Raw genomic sequence first — 20,198 nt, forward strand, 5'->3', positions numbered from 1 at the left:
CCATAACACTTTTTCCGGATATGCCTGGATGAAAGCAGAAATATCCAGTGTGTTGTGGCTATTTCAATCCCAGATCTTGCTACAGCCTCTGTGTTTCTTTGTGTTTTCTGGACATTCTCTACGGACTTCACGGTTTTGAATGCATTTTAGTATGTAACTTTTTGTTTTCTACCAGCAAACGCTAATAGGTTCCACATGGAGTAAATTCCTCCACACATTCAATTTTCTAAGCAAAGAGCTTCAGAAACCCAAGAAAACCTGCTATTTCTGTTTGTAAACATGACATTTGTCGCTCCCCCTCTTCGTGGAGGAGCAACACTGAACCCTGCGCTGTTCTTTCTGTCTGCTCGGCCCTTCCCGGGTTTGCTGCTGGTTCTTCCCGGGTTGGCTGCTATCCCTTCCACCTCCGTGGAAGGGCAGTTCCCCCTGGCCGCATTCCCCACTTCCGCAGGGGAGCGGCACACCGCCGGCCGGTTCTCTCGGGGGCTGCACGGGTTCCCTTAGATGTTCCCCATAGATGTTCCTGGTGCATGCCGTCTCTCTCCTCCTTTATAGTCCTTCTCCGCCAATCCCAACTCGGCTGCCCACACGCCGAGTACGCTGCTCTCCAATCAGGAGCAAGTCCTACAGTTAATTGGTTGAACTGGAGGCAGCTGTGCGGAAGCTGTTTACTTCTCTCCCAGCGCCATATTGTGGGAGAGCAGATGCATAGAATAAGTCCTAATTCGAGTAACAGTCTAGTCCGGATTGCTCCCCACAGTGGGAGAGCAGATGCATAGAATAAGTCCTAATTCGAGTAACAGTCTAGTCCGGATTGCTCCCCACAGATCCCCCTTTCTTTTTATTTTTTAGCGTTGATACGCGCCTGTCTTCGGTGTCCCGCAGCACACACTCTGCTGTACTTGCTAGAGTTGCCACAGGCTCTTACAAGTCCTATCAATCAGGAAAACCGAATCCGGGTCCTCTCTTCGCCATTGTGAGGAGGTTTTTAGGCGCTGATGCGTGCCTGTGTTCGGTGCCCTGCAGCGCATGCTCTGCTCTGCCCGCAGGGGACTTACAAGACCTATCAGGCAAACCGAATCCAAGCCTTCTCATTGCCTTATTGTGGGGGAGACTTATTAGTGTTGGTTTGTGCCTATCTTCGGTGACCTGCAGCTCATACTCTGGTCGAGCTTTGCTGGCGCTTACCGCCTTAAATCAGGCAGACCGAATCCAAGCCTCCTAATTGCGGTATTGTGGGGAAGCTTTACTGATGTTAATTCGTGCCTGTCTTCGGTGACCTGCGGCTAGCCGCCCAGGTACTCATCGCCTCACTAATCGGGCAGACCGAATCCAAGCCTTCTAATTGGCATGTTGAGGGGAGGCCTTATTTTTCTCTATTTCTCTATCTCCGGGCATTTCTATTTCTCCCATTTTACTTCTATCTTCCAGCATTCCTATTTCTCTCACTTTACTTCTAAAACTTCTGTTTCTCTTATCCCCGCAGCTTCCCGGCACCTCGCCCTGCCGGCAGCTTCACGGCTCCGCGCAGCTTCCCGGCGCCTCGCCCCGCCAGCGGGCTCCGCCCCGAGGCTGCTTCTCCGCGCCTCGCCGGCTCTGAGCCGCTTCAGCCCGCGCCTCATCTGCGCGGCTTCCCGGCTTTGCGCGGTCCGCGGTCTCCACGCTTAACCCTTTCGGGTCTGAACCACGGCCTACGCCAGCCCCGTTCCCTATCTACTCACGCCCCGTGCTCTCTCTGCACGCGGCGGCTTCCGCGAGTAACACAGCGTAGCTTGCGTCTCCACCACTAGGATTCAATCCAAGTTCCCCGGGCTAGCCTGGCGAATTCAACCCAGCGTACGTCTCCGCCCCACGATTTGGCTTCCCGTCCTTTGCTCCCCGGGCTAATCAGACGGATCCCAATCTGGCTTACGTCTCAGCTTCTGGTTTCAACTTTTCGCCCCCTATTCCCGGGCTAACCTGAGAACCCCAAAGTGGCTTTCGTTTCCGCCTCGGCCTGCCCCCCGCGGCTTCAATTTCCCTAACATTTTTCTCTACCCGGTATGTTTCCCAAGCTTTCCTCCAACAATACTCCTCCCTCATTTCTCCTGGCCTCTCCCCACAGTCCGCGTCCGAGTCTGTTTGTTCTAGCTTTCACTTTCGCTTTCGACCTTAGAGATTCCTCCCAGCTTCCCCCCGTAGTCCGTATCCGAGTCTATGCCTAGGCTTTCAATAGCTTCTTCCGGCTCCTTTTTCGTCCGGTTTTTCCCTAGGCTGTTTCGAGTCTATGCCTAGGCTTTCAATAGCTTCTTCCGGCTCCTTTTTCGTCCGGCTTTTCCCTAGGCTGTTTGCTAGTTTCTCTCTCCGGTATTTTCCCATTTCTTCCCGTTTCTTCCCTCCTAAGTTTGCTATCCGTCCTAGGTTTCCTAATCCGAGCTAGGTTTCCTATCCGAGTCAGGTTTCCTATCCGAGCTAGGTTTCCTATCCGAGTCACGGCACCATTATGTCGCTCCCCCTCTTCGTGGAGGAGCAACACTGAACCCTGCGCTGTTCTTTCTGTCTGCTCGGCCCTTCCCGGGTTTGCTGCTGGTTCTTCCCGGGTTGGCTGCTATCCCTTCCACCTCCGTGGAAGGGCAGTTCCCCCTGGCCGCATTCCCCACTTCCGCAGGGGAGCGGCACACCGCCGGCCGGTTCTCTCGGGGGCTGCACGGGTTCCCTTAGATGTTCCCCATAGATGTTCCTGGTGCATGCCGTCTCTCTCCTCCTTTATAGTCCTTCTCCGCCAATCCCAACTCGGCTGCCCACACGCCGAGTACGCTGCTCTCCAATCAGGAGCAAGTCCTACAGTTAATTGGTTGAACTGGAGGCAGCTGTGCGGAAGCTGTTTACTTCTCTCCCAGCGCCATATTGTGGGAGAGCAGATGCATAGAATAAGTCCTAATTCGAGTAACAGTCTAGTCCGGATTGCTCCCCACAGTGGGAGAGCAGATGCATAGAATAAGTCCTAATTCGAGTAACAGTCTAGTCCGGATTGCTCCCCACAGACATTGGACCCACTTGCCGAATAGAAAGATTCTATTTTCTCCAAAATCACTTTGACGGTGGTTTTTGGGTTAAATTTCACCCGAATTGCACAACACTTTGTCCGGATATGCCTGGATGAAAGCAGAAATATCCGGTGTGTTTTGTGGTTATCTCAATCCCACCTCTTGCTACAGCGTCTGTGTTTGTTTGTGTTTTCTAGGCTTTATCTATGGACTTGATGGTTTTGAATGCATTTTAGCATGTAACATTTTGTTTTCTGCTGGCAAACGCTAATTGGTTCCACATGGAGTCAATTCCTCCACACATTAGAGTTTTCTCAGCATAACAATTCAGAATCCCACGAAAACATGCCATTTTTGTTTGTAAACATGACATTATATCCACTTGCCGAACAAAAATATGGTGCTTTTCTACAAAAGCACTTTGAGGGTGATTTTTTAGGTTAAATTTCACCCAAATTCCACAACACTTTGTCCGGATATACCTGGAGGAAAGCAGAAATATCCAGTGTGTTGTGGCTATATCAATCCCAGATCTTGTTACAGCCTCTGTGTTTGTTTGTGTTTTCTGGGCTTTATCTATGGACTTGACTGTTTTGAATGCATTTTAGCATGTAACTTTTTGTTTTCTGCTGGCAAACGCTAATTGGTTCCACATGGAGTCAATTCCTCCACACAGTCAAGTTTTCTCACCATAACAATTCAGAATTCTGAGAAAACATGCTATTTCTGTTTGTAAACATGACATTGCATCCACTTGCCGAACAAAAAGGTGGTGCTTTTCTCCAAAAGCACTTTGAGGGTGATTTTTGTTAAATTTCGCCCGAATTCCACAACACTTTGTCCGAATATGACTGGATGAAAGCAGAAATATCTGGTGTTTTGTGGCTATCTCAATCCCAGATCTTGCTGCAGGCTCTGGGTTTCTTTGTGTTTTCTGGGCTTTATGTATTGACTTGATGGTTTTGAATGCATTTTAGCATGTAACTTTTAGTTTTCTGCTGTCAAATGCTAATTGGTTCCACATGGAGTCAATTCCTCCACACATTCGAGTTTTCTCGGCAGAACAATTCAGAAACCCGAGAAAACATTCTATATCTGTTTGTAAGCATGACATTGGATTCACTTTCCGAACAGAAAGATTGTGCTTTTCTCCAAAACCACGTTGACGGTGATTTTTTCATTACATTTCACCCAAATTCCACAACACTTTGTCCGGATATGCCTGGAGGAAAGCAGAAATATCCGATTTGTTTTGTGGTTATCTCAATCCCAGCTCTTGCTACAGCCTCTGTGTTTGTTTGTGTTTTCTGGGCTTTATCTACGGACTTGACGGTTTTGAATGCATTTTAGCATGTAACTTTTTGTTTCATGGTGGCAAATGCTATTTGGTTCCACATGGAGTCAATTCCTCAACACATTCTTGTTTTCTAGGCAGAACAATTAAGAGTCGCGAGAAAACATGCTATTTCTCTTTGTAAACATAACATTGGATCCACTTGCCGAATAGAAAGATTGTGCTTTTCTCCAAAACTGCTTTGACGGTGATTTTTTGGTTACATTTCACCCAAATTCCACAACACTTTGTCCGCATATGCCTGGATGAAAGCAGAAATATCCAGTGTTTGTGGCTATATCAATCCCAGATATTGTTACAGCCTCTGTGTTTGTTTGTGTTTTCTGGGCTTTATCTATAAACATGAATTGAATCCACTTGCCAAGAGAAAGATTGCATTTTTCTGCTAAACCACCTAAACGGTGATTTTTTGGTTAAATTTCAAACGAATTCCACACCACTTTGTCCGGATATGCCTGGAGGAATGCAGAAATATCTGGTATGTCATGGGTATCTTAAAACCAGATCTTGCTCCCACCTCTGTGTTTGTTCGTGTTTTCTGGGCATTATCTAAGAACGTGACAGTTTTGAATGCATTTTAGCATGTAACTTTTTGTTTTCTGCTGGCAAAAGCTGATTGGATCCACATGGAGTCCATTCCTCCTCACATTCGAGTTTTCAATGCAGACAGCTTCAAAAACCCGAGAAAACATCATATTTGTATCTGTATACATGACATTTGATCCACTTTCCTTTCCGTAAGATTGTGCTTTTCTCTAAAACCACTTTCACAGTGGTATGTTTGTTCAATTTCACATGAATTCAACAACACATGTCTGTATATGCCTGGATGATAGACACAACACACAAGATATTTCTCACACTCACACTCTATTTGGAAGGAATTAGTATCTGTCCCCTCGGCAAAAGGTTTCCAAATCATTTTCCATAACACAAAAACTACTCCTGGGTGTGTTGACTATACATTTCTAAGCATGTAACGCCAATTTGTTGTGTTTTTTTATTTCATAATGGCTACTCTGCCTAAACTCTTGTTTGTATTGTGTCAGAATACAAAATTTGGGAATGAAGAAGGCAAAGCAAACTCACACACAGAATACATTTAGGAAATTGCCTCAAAAGAAACCAGAAATGAGCTGAGGCACCCAAAACAATGACAGAAAGGAAACTGGAACAAGTCAACAGCTGTGCCCTGATTGAAAAAGACCACACCTCCTGTGGCCTGAATTCCATATTCCAGCCTCAAAACCAAAGCTCACATCACAAAGTTCATTGCAAACCAGGAGAAATAAAACAAATGTGCAAAAATAAAAAAATCCAAGAGTCCTTAGTGTATTTGGGCTTGATTGAGTCACAAGGAAACCAGCTGCTTCTGTATTCATCCACACCTCCCAGCTGACTGGCTGTGGAATTTTCATTAAATTCACCTGAAAACCGAAATCACACTCGATTTGAAGGGAATTAATATCTGCCCCCTCAGCAAAAGGTTTCCATTTCTTGTTCCCAAACACAGAAACTCCTCTTGGTCATGTTGCCTGTAGATTTCTAAGCATGAAACACCAATGTGTTGTTTTTTATTTCATAATGGCTACTCTGTCTAAACTCTTGTTTGTATTTTGTCCGAATACAAAATTAGGGAATGAAGAAGGCAAAACAAACTCATACCCAGAATACATTTAGGAAATTGCTGTAAAGAAACCAAGAATCAGATGAGGCACCCAAAACAATGACAGAAACCCAGAATTGGAGCAAGCCAACAGCTTTGCCATGATTGAGAAAGACCATTACTCCCGTACCCTGGACTCCATATTCCAGCCTCAAAACCAAAGTTCACCTCAGAAAGTTCATTACAAACCATGAGAAATAAGAAAAATGTGAAAAAAAAAACAGAAAGAAATCCCATAATCCTTAATGATATTGGGCAAAATTTAGTGACAAGGAAACCGGCTGCTTCCACATTCATCCACCCCTCTCCACTGACTGGCTGTGGAATTCTGATTGAATTAAGCTGAGCACTGCACTCACACTCGATTTGGAGGGAATTAATATCTGCCACCTCAGCAAAAGGGTTCCATTTCATTTTCCAAAACACAAAAACCCCTCTTTGTCGTGTTGCCTGTACATTTCTAAGCATGTAACGCCAATACGTTGTGTTTTTTATATCATAATGGCTACTCTGTCTAAACTCTTGTTGTATTGCGTCAGAATACAAAATTTGTGAACGAAGAAGGCAAAGCAAACTCATACCCAGGATACATTTAGGAAATTGCCACTCAGGAAACCAAAAATCGGCTGAGGCCCCCAAAACAATGACAGAAACCAGAACTGGAGCAAGGCAACAGCTGTGCCCTGACTGCAAAAGACCATACCTCCCATGGCCTGAATTCCATATTCCAGCCTCAAAACCAAAGCTCACATCAGAAAGTTCATTACAAACCATGAGAAATAAGAAAAAATGTGAAAAAAAAGAAAAGAAATCCAAGATTCCTTAGTGCTACTGGGCTAAATTTTGTCACAAGGAAACCGGCTTCTTCTGGATTCATCCACCCCTCTGCACTGAGTGGCTGTGGAAATCTGATTGAATTCACCTGAAAACTGCACTCACATGATATGGAGGGAATGAATATCTGCCCCCTCAGCAAAAGGGTTCCATTTCATTATCCAAAACACAAAAACTACTCTTGGTCGTGTTGCCTGTACATTTCTAAGCATGAAATGCAAATTTCTTGTGTTTTTTATTTCATAATGGTTAATCTGTCTAAACTCTTGTTTGTATTGTGCCAGAATACAAAATTTAAGAAGGAAGAAGGGAAAACACAATGAGACACAGAAACAATTTAGGAAATTGCCACTCAAGAAACCAAAATTTTGATGAGGCACACAAAACAATGACAGAAAGCCAGAATTGGAGCAAGCCAACAGCTGGGCCCTGATGGAAAAAGACCATATCTCCCGTGGCCTGAATTCCATATTCCAGCTTCAAAACCAAAGCTCACAAACCATCAGAAATAAGACAAATGTGCAAAAAAAAAAAAAAAAAAAGAAATCCAAGCGTCCTTAGTGATATTGGGCTTGATTTAGTCACAAGGAAACCAGCTGCTTCCAGATTCATCCACCAATCCCCGCTGACTAGCTGTGAAAATCCGATTGATTAACCTGAAAACCACACTCACACTCAATTTGGAGGAAATTAATATCTGCCCCCTCAGCAAAAGGGTTCCATTTCATTTTCCAAAACACAAAAATCCTCTCGGTCGTGTTGCCTATAGATTTCTAAGCATGAAACACCAATGTGTTGTGTTTTTTATTTCATAATGGCTTCTCTGACTAAACTTTTGTTAGTATTTTGTCAGAATACAAAATTTGGAAAGGATTAAGACAAAAACAAACTCATACCCAGATACATTTAGGAAATTGCCAAGAAGAAACCAAAAATTGGCTGAGAACCCAAAACAATGACAGAAAGCCAGAACTGGAGCAAGCCAACAGCTGTACCTGATTGAAAAAGACCATTCCTCCCGTGCCCTGAACTCCATATTCTAGCTTCAATACCAAACCACACATCAGAAAGTTCATTTCAAACCATGAGAAATAAGACAAATGTGCAAAAAAAATATACAAGAGTCCTTAGTGATATTGGGCTTGATTTAGTCACAAGGAAACCGGCTGCTTCTGGAATCATCCACCCCTCCCAGCAGACTGGCTGTGGAATTCTGATTGAATTAACCTGAAAATGGCACTCTCACTGAATTTGGAGGGAATTAATATCTGCCCCCTCAGCCAAAGAGTTCCTTTTCACCTTCCAAAACACAAAAACTCCACTTGGTCATGTTGCCTGTAGATTTCCAAACTTGTAATGCCAATGTGTTGTGTTTTTTATTTCATAATGGCTACTCTGTCTAAACTCTTGTTGGTATTGCATCAGAATACAACATTTGGGAAGGAAGAAGGCAAAAACAAAGTCAGACCCAGAAGCAATTTAGGAAACTGCCACTCCGGAAACCAAAAATGAGCTGAGGCACCCAAAACCATGACAGACAGCCAGAATTGGAGCAAGCCAACAGCTTTGCCATGATTGAGAAAGACCATTACTCCCGTGCCCTGAACTCCATATTCCAGCCTCAAAACCAAAGATCACATCAGAAAGTTCATTACAAACCAAGAGAAATAAGACAAATGTGAAAAAAATCCAAGAGTCTTTACTGATATTGGGCTAAATTTAGTGACAAGGAATCTGGCTGCTTCCGAATTCATCCACACCTCCAAGCTGACCGGCTGTGGAATTCTGATTGAATTAACCTGAAACCGCACTCAAACTCAATTTGGAGGGAATAAATATCTGTCCCCTCAGCAAAAGGTTTCCATTCCTTTTTCCAAAACACAAAAACTCCTCTTGGTCGAGTTGCCTGTACATTTCTAAGCATGTAACGCCAATTTGTTGTGTTTTTTATTTCATAATGGCTACTCTGCCTAAACTCTTGTTTGTATTGTGTCAGAATACAAAATTTGGGAATGAAGAAGGCAAAGCAAACTCACACACAGAATACATTTAGGAAATTGCCTCAAAAGAAACCAGAAATGAGCTGAGGCACCCAAAACAATGACAGAAAGGAAACTGGAACAAGTCAACAGCTGTGCCCTGATTGAAAAAGACCACACCTCCTGTGGCCTGAATTCCATATTCCAGCCTCAAAACCAAAGCTCACATCACAAAGTTCATTGCAAACCAGGAGAAATAAAACAAATGTGCAAAAAAAATAAAAACAAAGAAATCCCAGAGTCTTTAGTGATACTGGGGTAAATTTAGTGACAAGGAAACCAGCTGCTTCCGGATTCATCCACCCCTCCCTGCTGACTGGCTGTGGAATTCTGAATGAATTCACCTGAAAACCGAAATCACACTCGATTTGAAGGGAATTAATATCTACCCCCTCAGAAAAAGGATTCTATTTCATTTTCCAAAACACAAAATCTTCTCTGGGTCATGTAGACTGTACATTTCTAAGCATGTCATGCAAATTTGTTGTGATTTTTATTTCATAATGGCTACTCTGTCTAAACTCTTGTTTGTATTTTGTCCGAATACAAAATTTGGGAATGAAGAAGGCAAAACAAACTCATACCCAGAATACATTTAGGAAATTGCCACAAAAGAAACCAAAAATCAGCTGAGGCACCCAAAACAATCACAGAAACCCAGAATTGGAGCAAGGCAACAGCTGTGCCCTGATTGAAAAACACCATACCTCCCATGGCCTGAATTCCATATTCCAGCCTCAAAACCAAAGCTCACATCAGAAAGTTCATTTCAAACCATGAGAAATAAGACAAATGTGTAAAAAAAACACACAAAGAAATGCAATATCCCTTAGTGCTACTGGGCTAAATTTTGTCACAAGGAAACCAGCTGCTGCTGGATTCATCCACCCCTCTCCGCTGACTGGCTGTGGAATCCTGATTGAATTCACCTGAAAACTGCACTCACACGAGTTGGATGGAGTTAATATCTGCCCCTCATCAAAAGGGTTCCATTTTATTATCCAGAACAGAAAAACTCCTCTTGGTCAGGTTGCCTGTACATTTCTAAGCATGTAACGCCAATTTGTTATTTTTATTTCATAATGGCTACTCTGGCTAAACTCTTGTTTATATTGTGTCAGAATACAAAATTTGGGAAGGAAGAAGGCAAAACAAACTCATCCCCAGAATACATTTAGGTAATTGCCACTCAAGAACCAAAAAATCAGCTGAGGCTCCCAAAACCATGACACAAAGCCAGAATTGGAGCAAGCCAACAGTTGTGCCCTGATTGAAAAGGAGCATTCCTCCCGTGCCCTGAACTCCACATTCCAGTCCCAAATCCAAAGCTTACATCAGAAAATATATTACAAACCATGATAAATAAGAAAAATATGAAAAAGCCCAAAAAATCCAAGAGTCCTTAGTGATATTTTTCTTGATTCAATCTCAAGGAAACCAGCTGCTTCCGGATTAATCCACCCCTCCCCACTGACTGGCTGTGGAATTCTGATTGAATTAACCTGAACATCGCACTCACACTCAATTTGGAGGGAATTAATATCTGCCAACTCAGCAAAAGGGTTCCATTTCATTTTCAAAAAAAAAAAAAACAAAAAAAAAATACTCCTTTAGGTCGTGTTGCCTGTATATTTCTAAGCATGAAAAGCCAATTTGTTGTGTTTTTTATTTCCTAATAGATACCCTGTCTAAATTCTTGTTTCTATTGTGATAGAATAAAATATTTGGGAGGGATAAGGCAAAAACAACTCAGACCCCGAAGCAATTTAGGAAATTGCCACTCAACAAACCAAAAATCATCTTAGGCACCCAAAACAATGACAGAAAGCCAGAATTGTAGCAAGCCAACAGCTGTGCACTGATTGTAAAAGACCATACCTCCCATGCCCTGAAATCCATTTTCCAGCCTCAAAACCAAAGCTCACATCAGAAACTTCATTACAAACCATGATAAGCAAGAAAAACGTGAAAAAGCCAAAGAAACCCAAGAGTCCTTAGTGATATTGGGCTTGATTGAGTCACAAGGAAACTGGTTGCTTCCGGATTCATCCACACCTCCAAGCTGACTGGCTGTGGAATTCTGATTGAATTAACCTGAAGATCGAACTCACACCCAATTTAGAGGGAATTAATGTCTGTCCCCTTAGCAAAAGGTTTGCATTTCTTTTTCCAAAACACAGAAACTCCTCTTGGTCATATTGCCTGTAGATTTCTTAGCATGAAATGCCAATTTGTTGTGTTTTTTTATTTTCTAATGGATACTCTGTCTAAACTCTTGTTTGTATTGCGTCAGAATACAAAATTTGGCAAGGAAGAAGGCAAAACCCACTCAGACCCAGAATACATTTAGGAAATTCCCACTCAAAAACCCAAAAATTGGCTGAGGCACCCAAAAGAGTGACAGAAAGCCAGAATTGGAGCAAGCCAATAGTTGTGCCATGATTGAAAAAGACCATTCCTCCCATGCCCTAAACTCCATATTCCAGCCTCAAATCCAAAGCTCACATCAGAAAATTCATTAGGAACCATGATAAATAAGAAAAATATGAAAAAGCCCAAGAAATCCAAGATATTGGGCTTGATTTTGTCACAAGGAAACCTGCTGCTTCCGGATTCATCCACACCTCACCGCTGACTAGCTGTGGAATTCTGATTGAATTAACCTGAAAACCGCACTCACACTCGATTTGGAGGGTATTAATATTTCCCCCCCTCAGCAAAAGGGTTCCATTCTGGTGGAATAGTGTCGCTCCCCCTCTTCGTGGAGGAGCAACACAGGACCCTGCGCTGTTCTTTCGTCTGCTCGGCCCTCCCCGGGTTTGCTGCTGGTTCTTCCCGGGTTGGCTACTATCCCTTCCACCTCCGTGGAAGGGCAGTTCCCCCTGGCCACATTCCCCACTTCCGCAGGGGAGCGGCACACCGCCGGCCGGCTCTCTGGGGGGCTGCACAGGTGTTCCTTCAGCTAGATGTTCCCCTTAGATGTTCCTCATGCATGCCGTCTCTCTCCTCCTTTATAGTCCTCCTCCGCCAATCCCAACTCGGCTGCCCACACGCCGAGTACGCTGCTCTCCAATCAGGAGCAAGTCCTACAGTTTATTGGTTGAACTGGAGGCAGCTGTGCGGAAGCTGTTTACTTCTCTCCCAGCGCCATATTGTGGGAGAGCAGATGCATAGAATAAGTCTTAATTCCAGTAACTCAGTCTAGTCCGGATTGCTCCCCACAGAATAGGAAAAACAAAATTGCTTGTGAGTGAGAAACCCTCAATCAGAGTCCTACACTTGGAACAGAATAAAATTTTCTAGTCCTTGTCCGAAGTTCACATGAAAAAATGAAGAGGTTAGTTAATTGACATAGTTTCTCCCAGCTCATATACACTATTGTTTGATAGTCTGTCTCTCTTTCATGTTCCAGGAAACCTATATGAGAAAAGCAACACTAAATTAGGATAATTTCCACTTCCAAATAGGAACTCAAATAATGAAATACTTTTCTTTTTTGATAAAACATGAGCCCACATTATTTTATTGCTTCCCAAACTTATCATCTGCTGGCACCAGGAAGAACATAGCCACAATCTCTTTACTGTGAAGGGAGAACTTCTGCTGGAAGTCTGGGACATTATGACAAGAGACAGAATTTAAAACCATCTTAGTCACAGAATACATTGGCCCTCCTGAAGTTCAACTAAGGGAATAAGGACAGAATTGCCTCCCAGCACTAGAGATGATTGGAACTCCAAATGTCACATTTGGCAACCTGAACCAGGATCTTTGTGTCATGCAAGGATTTTCTATCCCTGAGCAAATTGGAATGACAGAGAGGGGGTGCTATAATTTTCTACACTATTCAGCCACAGAACTTTCTTTTTTAAAAAGATTTGTTTATTTGAAAGGCAGAGTTACAAAGAGGCAGAGGCAGAGGAAGAGAACTTCCACCCATTGGTTTACTCCCCAAATGGCCACAACAGCTCAAGTTGGGCTGATCTCCCACATGGGTACATGTTTGCAAGCACTTGGGCCATCTTTTACTGCTTTCCCAGGCCACAGAAAGAGCTGGGTCAGAAGTAGAGCACCTGGGTCTCAAATGGGCACGCATAATGTATACCAGCACTGCAGGCATTGGCATTAACCACTACACCACAGCACCATCCCTAGAACTTTCTTTAAAATAATGAATGTAAGCAAATGAAAAGTCATTTTTGGTCCATATGGTCCTATAATACACTGAGGCTTCAAAAAGTTCATAGAAAAAAATAGATGGACTTATTTTGGTGCAAAAATTTTGAAATCCATACATAGCTTGTACTTCATTCTATTTGAGCACTACTGCTAGGTAAAATGATGCTGTTTCTGGTCAATAGCCAAAATATGCTTCCAGGTATCCCATGTGGGTGCAGCGACCCAAGCACTTGGGCAATGCTCTGCAACTTTCCCAGGCACATTAGCAGGGGGACAGATCAGAAATGGAATAACTGGGACTCAAATGGGGCACCCATATGAAATGTCAGCAATACAGGAGATGTCTTTACCTGCTACACCAAAATGTCAGCCCCCACTCTTTATATGTTTTATATTTCATCTCTAAATTGTTCATTATAAGTTTAAGCATGGGGTGGCACTGTGGTGTAGCAGGTAAAGCTGCTGCCTGCAGTGCTGGCATCCCATATGTGCACCAGTTCGAGTCCTAGCTGCTCCACTTACAATCCAGTTCATGGCTATAGCCTGGAAAATCAATAGAGGATAGCCCAAATTCTTGGGCCCCTGTATCTATGTGAGAGACCTGGAAGGAGTTCATGGCTCCTGGCCTTGGATAAGCACAGCTCCAGCTATTGCAGCCAATTGGGAAGTGAACCAGCAGATGGAAGACCCCCTGCCTCTGCCTCTGCTTCTCTCTCTGTGTAACTCTGACTTCCATATAAATGAATAAATCTTTTTTTTTGCTTTTTTTAACTTTTATTTAATGAATATAAATTTCCAAAGTACGGCTTATGGATTACAATGGCTTCCCCCCCATAATGTCCCTCCCACCCGCAACCCTCCCCTTTCCCATCCCCTTCCATTCACATGAGGATTCATTTTCAATTCTCTTTATATACAGAAGATCAGTTTAGCATACATTAAGTAAAGATTTCAACAGTTTTCTCCCACACAGAAACATAAAGTGAAAAATAATAGATTATTTTTTAAATGATGATGAAATCAGATCAGACCAATTGTCATGTTTAATCCCAGTGAGAGTCAAGTTGGGAATTGCTAATTTCTTCTTTTTTTTTTTTAACAGAAGATCAGTTTAGTATACATTAAGTAAAGATTTCAACAGTTTGCACCCCCAAAGAAACACAAAGTGAAATATACTGTTTGAGTACTCGTTATAGCATTAAGCCTCAATGTAGAGCACATTAAGGACAGAGATCCTACATGAATAAATCTTTTTAAAAAAACTAAGTTTAACCAAATGCAAAGTCCATAATTTCTAGTAATGTAAGATTTAAATTATAAAAGTGGCTTACTACTCATAAATGCATCCTGCATGATATAAGTACCCTTGTGATTTGGTGCTTACTAATGTAAGAGGAATTTTTTTCCACTTTGATTAGAAGTTTTCAAACTGGCTATATTGTCTATTGAGTTGAATTATTATACACTTTATGTCATTAATTGAAGACTTGCAAATCTGTCAATGGTCTTATTGTCCACAACATGTTCCACCACTAGGGATCCACTGAGATACATCCATAGCTTGATGCTTCATTACTCTTTAACAGAGCATTGAGTTCTCCATTCTAGTGATGTTTATGATTGGAACATGTTAATTACAGCTTGTTTTATCATCTTAAGATTATTTTTGTTTTAAGCAGAAGCACTTTGCCACCAGCTATCAATTAAAAATAAAGTATTTGGGGGAAAAAGTAATAAGTTTAGAGTGGAGGATTCTTAGGAAGTTTAACACTGTTAGCACAATTCCAGCAGAGTATGTAAGCAGCCTACAACTTGTTCTCTTCTGAATGAGATGAATTGCTAGAATTTTATAGCATAACCCAGAATCTTGAAATTCAGATAGACATCTACACCAATGAATACTGACTTACAGTTTAAGGTATATGTTAAGCACTTTCAGCTATAATACACACACACACACACACACACACACACACATATATATATATATATAGAGAGAGAGAGAGCATTTTTATGATCATCCTGATTCTAGGACATAAAACGGTTGATACACATTGCTATATGCAATAAAGACAAAACTGTATATTAAACTTTAATTTTTGGTTTTAAAAATTTGTTCTAAAAGTGAAGAAAGCTTCCAAATGATTCAACTAGCTACAATTATGATAATTTACACCCATGAAAATTAGTTTCCATCTCTGATTAATCTAAAATTAATAACTGTGGCTATAAAGCATTTTAACATAACTATCATTTTAATGCTGATAATATTAACCGAACAGGTGGTTATGGGGGTAAAACAAGAAAGGCTATAAAAAAAGTCTAAATTATGATAGTACTCCAATGAAGCCTTATAATATACTTACATAATTTTGATGATAGTATAACCTGCTATGTCCCTTTCTCTTGAGGAAAATGATCTTTGGCTATTAAACTATACTCTCTTGCCAAACTATTCCCCAGACAATGGACTTTCTAAAATCACTCAAATTGTGGCCACTCTGACTTCATCAACCTATGTCAATATAATATTATCATATCACATGTGCCTTAGAGAAAGAAGGGAGTTTGCCACCCAGAAATAGATTTCACTTTGGGATTTCACTGCATCTACTCTTCCTAACAGTAGCTTTCAAGGCTAAATAACCTTTTCATGCTAATGGCCCTAGCTACAGAAGTATAATCTTTTATTATTAATCAGAAGCGAGGCACAGGTGGTGTGGACACGCCCGCCATGGGCGGGGTCTTTGACATCTCCAACGCCGACCGCCTGGGCTTCTCCGAGGTGGAGCTGGTACAGATGGTGGTGGACGGTGTGAAGCTGCTCATTGAGATGGAGCAGCGGCTGGAGCAAGGCCAGGCCATCGATGACCTCATGCCTGCCCAGAAGTGAAGCCGGCCCGTGCCTGCCACCAGCCACACTTCCTGACTTATTGCCTGGGCAGCACCCACACACACCCCGAAGATCGCCCGGCGGCTGAGCCCTTAGCCTCGCTATAGAGACTTGTGTCGCCCCCGGTAGAGTCTATTTTTTTTTTTTGATGGATAAGATGTTGCTGATGCTGAAATAAACCAGAGTTTTGGCCTGCAAAAAAAAAAAAAAAAAAAAAAAAAAAAAAAAAAGAAAAGAAAAGAAAAATTGCTGTGTCTAAAAAGAAACAGTTGTAAGGCCTAGCCAATATGTATTATCAGGAGTGGCAGAGTGTGCATGAGACTGAGTCCTGAGGGTGGAAGAAAAATTTAGAAAAGGGAGGGTTTCTCAATGTGAGAACACTCATCAACGACAAAGGTTTTAACCCATTGTCAAAGATCCCAAAGGATGATGATAATACTAGTATGACATTTGAAAACTTAAACCAAAAACAGTCCATGCTAAGGGAGGTAGAAATAGCTGAATTTCTGTGATAAAGAAACAATCAAAATCTCACAGGAATTATGCTACAGTTAATAAACTTATACAGCTGAAAAAGTTATGAAATGACTATGTTTTCTACAAGAGGCCCAAAGACATTCCATTTACAAAAGAAATAAAATTGGTGTTGATGTGAAGGGCACTGTTACTGCTGAGAATCACAGAGGTGGATCTTTTCTGTGGGTCATTCCTCATGGTAGGGAATGTCATAAACACTGGGAACTCAGATAGCAACTTGAATGTTAAGATTCCAAAATAATAGCGACTATGGTAGAAAACAGTGCTCTAGTCCAAGGTAAGTTTTCAAAGAGTCTATTGGTTCCCCTAGCCCAACATGGTTAACCTCTGTGCTCTCAAATTGTAAAATGGAGGGAAAATACTTGGTAATGGGAAGGACACAACATTGGTTCCATGACCCACAATGTAAGAGCAGATACAAATGAAACCCTCTAACCATCCTTCCAACAACTATACCTAAGTCATAATCTATGTTACATTGCAGAAACAATGGATATTAGATACTATTAAATTATCAATTTTGAAAGTTGGTATACTGACACTGGATTTATGTTTTAAAGAGTATTATCTGTTTAAGTTCTTTCCTTAAAAATAAATGAGGCAAGAATCAGAGATTGTGAACTCCAACGTATCCAGATTTAATTCAACAGTTTAGATAGTTAAAATGAGACAGATACCGGAGATTGATATTAGACTATCACAAATTCAATGCATGCCAAGGATCAGAAATGGTAAATGAGAGGTGGGGAGGAACAATGCCAGATTTCATGAGAAAACATGTGTCCTGCATTAATAATGTTGACCATGAAATTATCCTAAGTCTGTCAGTGACCCAGCAGGGCTGATGCACTGCAATAATGAATTGAAGAGAGCCTGCCCTATAATTCAGTCTCCAATCAGGCCCCAATTATCTATGTCATGAGCCAGCAAAAGGTGACTGTCATCCAGAGGAGTGCCTGTGGGGTTTCAGACCCAGTATGCCAGTGGGCCTATCACAGGTGACTATCTGGTGACTATATGGGTGGATGAGCCTCATCAGTGTCAAGGAAGGTCCAGAGGAACCCATGAGATTTCCCTGAAATCCATCAACTTAGGAGCCCCTTCAGGACAGCATCAAGTAGAGAGTATTCTGCTTTTGTTGTGGATGGCCAGATTGGGTACCAGCTGGGGGATAATGGATAAAGGGAAATTAGGGAGAACATCACATGGTGGTACACTCAGTAGTGTGGCAGGAAGCTGCTGCTGTGAACGCTTCTTGGATGCTTGTGCTTGGGGATTTTCCAGGGCAGTTTGATAGTGAGAGCCTAATTTCAGGGGCTATTAGACATCAGAGCCAGATTTGGTATGACCTGAGAGTCAAATATATACTTATATTCAAAATCTAGTATTTCAATAGGTTATATTTTGAATATCTATTCTGTACAGTTGTCTCATTCAATAATAAGTGGTTTCTGTTTCCTTGTTGCAGGGCAGGCATTGTTCGTGGTTATGCCATTTGTGTGTAACATTAGCATTTTGTTTTGAAAAATCTGAAAGGACACTGCAGCTGTACTGATAGTGAATATCTGTGTGATTTCTCAACTGATTGTCCACCAACTGACTTTCAGGCCAGGCAGTAATTCTCAATATATTTGCAACAGTGAGACAAATATTGCAAACCAATTGGGAATTTTAGCCTTCTTTAGTGGAATGCAGCAATAACCAGGAATTAGGAGTGAAGTCAATGTGTATAAGGGAATGGAGACACAGGTGTCCTGACATGGGCTGTATGAATCAGCATATGAGGGGAGATAATGGCTACATGTAGAGGAGCTGGAGACTCATGAGGATTGGCATAAGATACAAGCACAGTAGGAGCCACTTGAGGAAAGACGTGGTGTAAACAAAAGTGCTGGAGACCCTGAAGCCAGCCCTTGTTGCAGGCACAAGGATAGGCTACTAAGAGCAGGCTTGGATGTCAAAGATTTTTAAATGCAAGATTACAAGGATGAACATCAGACCCAGCCACATAAAGTGGTAAAATTGCTGATAATATATGGTTTCAGGAGCAAGATCAGAGATACATAAAGTCTGGCATAGCTGGAAGGCACATAGGGCTTGAGACATCACGAGGCAAATAGTTGGCAGAGTGATGGAGGATTGGAAAACACAGAAAGAAATAGAGGAGATGGCATATAAATCAGTGCACAGATACATTTATAGGCTCAAGATATTATGTGAGAAGACAGATACCTAAACATCGTGACATCCTTCTTAAGATCTACGATGAACTATACAGCAATATAGGATAGTGAAAATAGAGAATATCATCAATATAGTAAGTCTGTACAACAGAAACAAAGAATAAAGGAAAAGTGTTTTTAAAACATATGAGCAGACGGTTGGCACAGTGGCGTATCAGGTAAAACTGCCGTCTGCAGCGTTGGCATCCAATATGCGTGCCAGTTCAAGTCCCAACTGCTCCACTTCCAATACAGCTCTCTTCTATGGCCTGGAAAAGCAGTAGAAGATGGCCCACATCCTTGGGCCCCTGAACCCACATGTGAGTGCCAGAAGAGTCTCCTGACTCCTGGTTTCAGGTTTGCCCAGCTCTGGTCATTTCAGCCATTTGGGGAGTAAATCTTGGATGGAATACATCTCTCTCTCTGCCTCTGCTTCTCTGTAACACTTCCTTTCAAATAAATTTATATTTTTTATAAAATGAGTAGAATTAATAAAGACTAGTATAATCTTAAGAAAAAGTAAAAATATGCAACACAGATAACCAGTGAAAGAAATCCAAACAGCACTGTTCTTGACCAAATTAATAAAGTTTAGCAACACAGTTAAAGAATATTCTGAAATTCATAGAAATAAGTTTTTTAAAAACTTAAACCCAGAGCCACCACGTTATGAAATAAATTCATGAAAAATCTTCAATAACATAGGAATCTGATATATAAACAAAATAAGTTGACTCAGTGTTTGAAAAATCAAAATAACCAATGAACAAATTTGAAAAGCAAAATTTCTGGCCTAGATTTGTAGAATTTCCCTCATATTCAAGGCAGTAAAACACTCCTCAATTTCCCAGATTCATAAAAAGTGATAATAAATATGGAATATGATTTAATTTCTTTTCTGAATGCAGTATTACATTGATGCCACTGTCAGATCAAGACATGAACTAAAAAGGAACTTAAAGAACATATCTCTATAAAAAGAGGTACAAATATTTTAAGCAACATATTAATATAGAGCACAATATGCAATCACAAGAGATCAATAAAAAAGCAAGATAGAGTCAAAGATGCCAAGGTGTTTAACATTTCAAAATAAATCATGTAAATAATTCATGTGGAAAAGAAACACAAAAACATCACATGGTAACTGCAATTAAAACATGAAAAGTTTTGAATAAAATGAAGCATCTAATCACAAACATAAACTGTGAGTAATGCAGTAAAAATAGTTATTACTTATTATAATTAAGATGGGCTGCAATGCACCTATAATATAAAGCATAATTGTCATAGAACACTGAAAGCTATTTCTCTCAGAATACAGCTGTACAAGCCACTCTCCTTTTATTTTCTGTCTTCAACAATGTCCTAGATGTGCAGTTAGGAAATTTAAAAAACAGAAAATTTTATGTATAAGGATATGCTTTTAAGCAGCAAAACCATCAATA

Source organism: Oryctolagus cuniculus, chromosome 6 (assembly GCF_051225735.1).
Source record: "Oryctolagus cuniculus isolate XC-2025 breed Fujian yellow rabbit chromosome 6, ASM5122573v1, whole genome shotgun sequence".
Classification (NCBI taxonomy): domain Eukaryota; kingdom Metazoa; phylum Chordata; class Mammalia; order Lagomorpha; family Leporidae; genus Oryctolagus; species Oryctolagus cuniculus.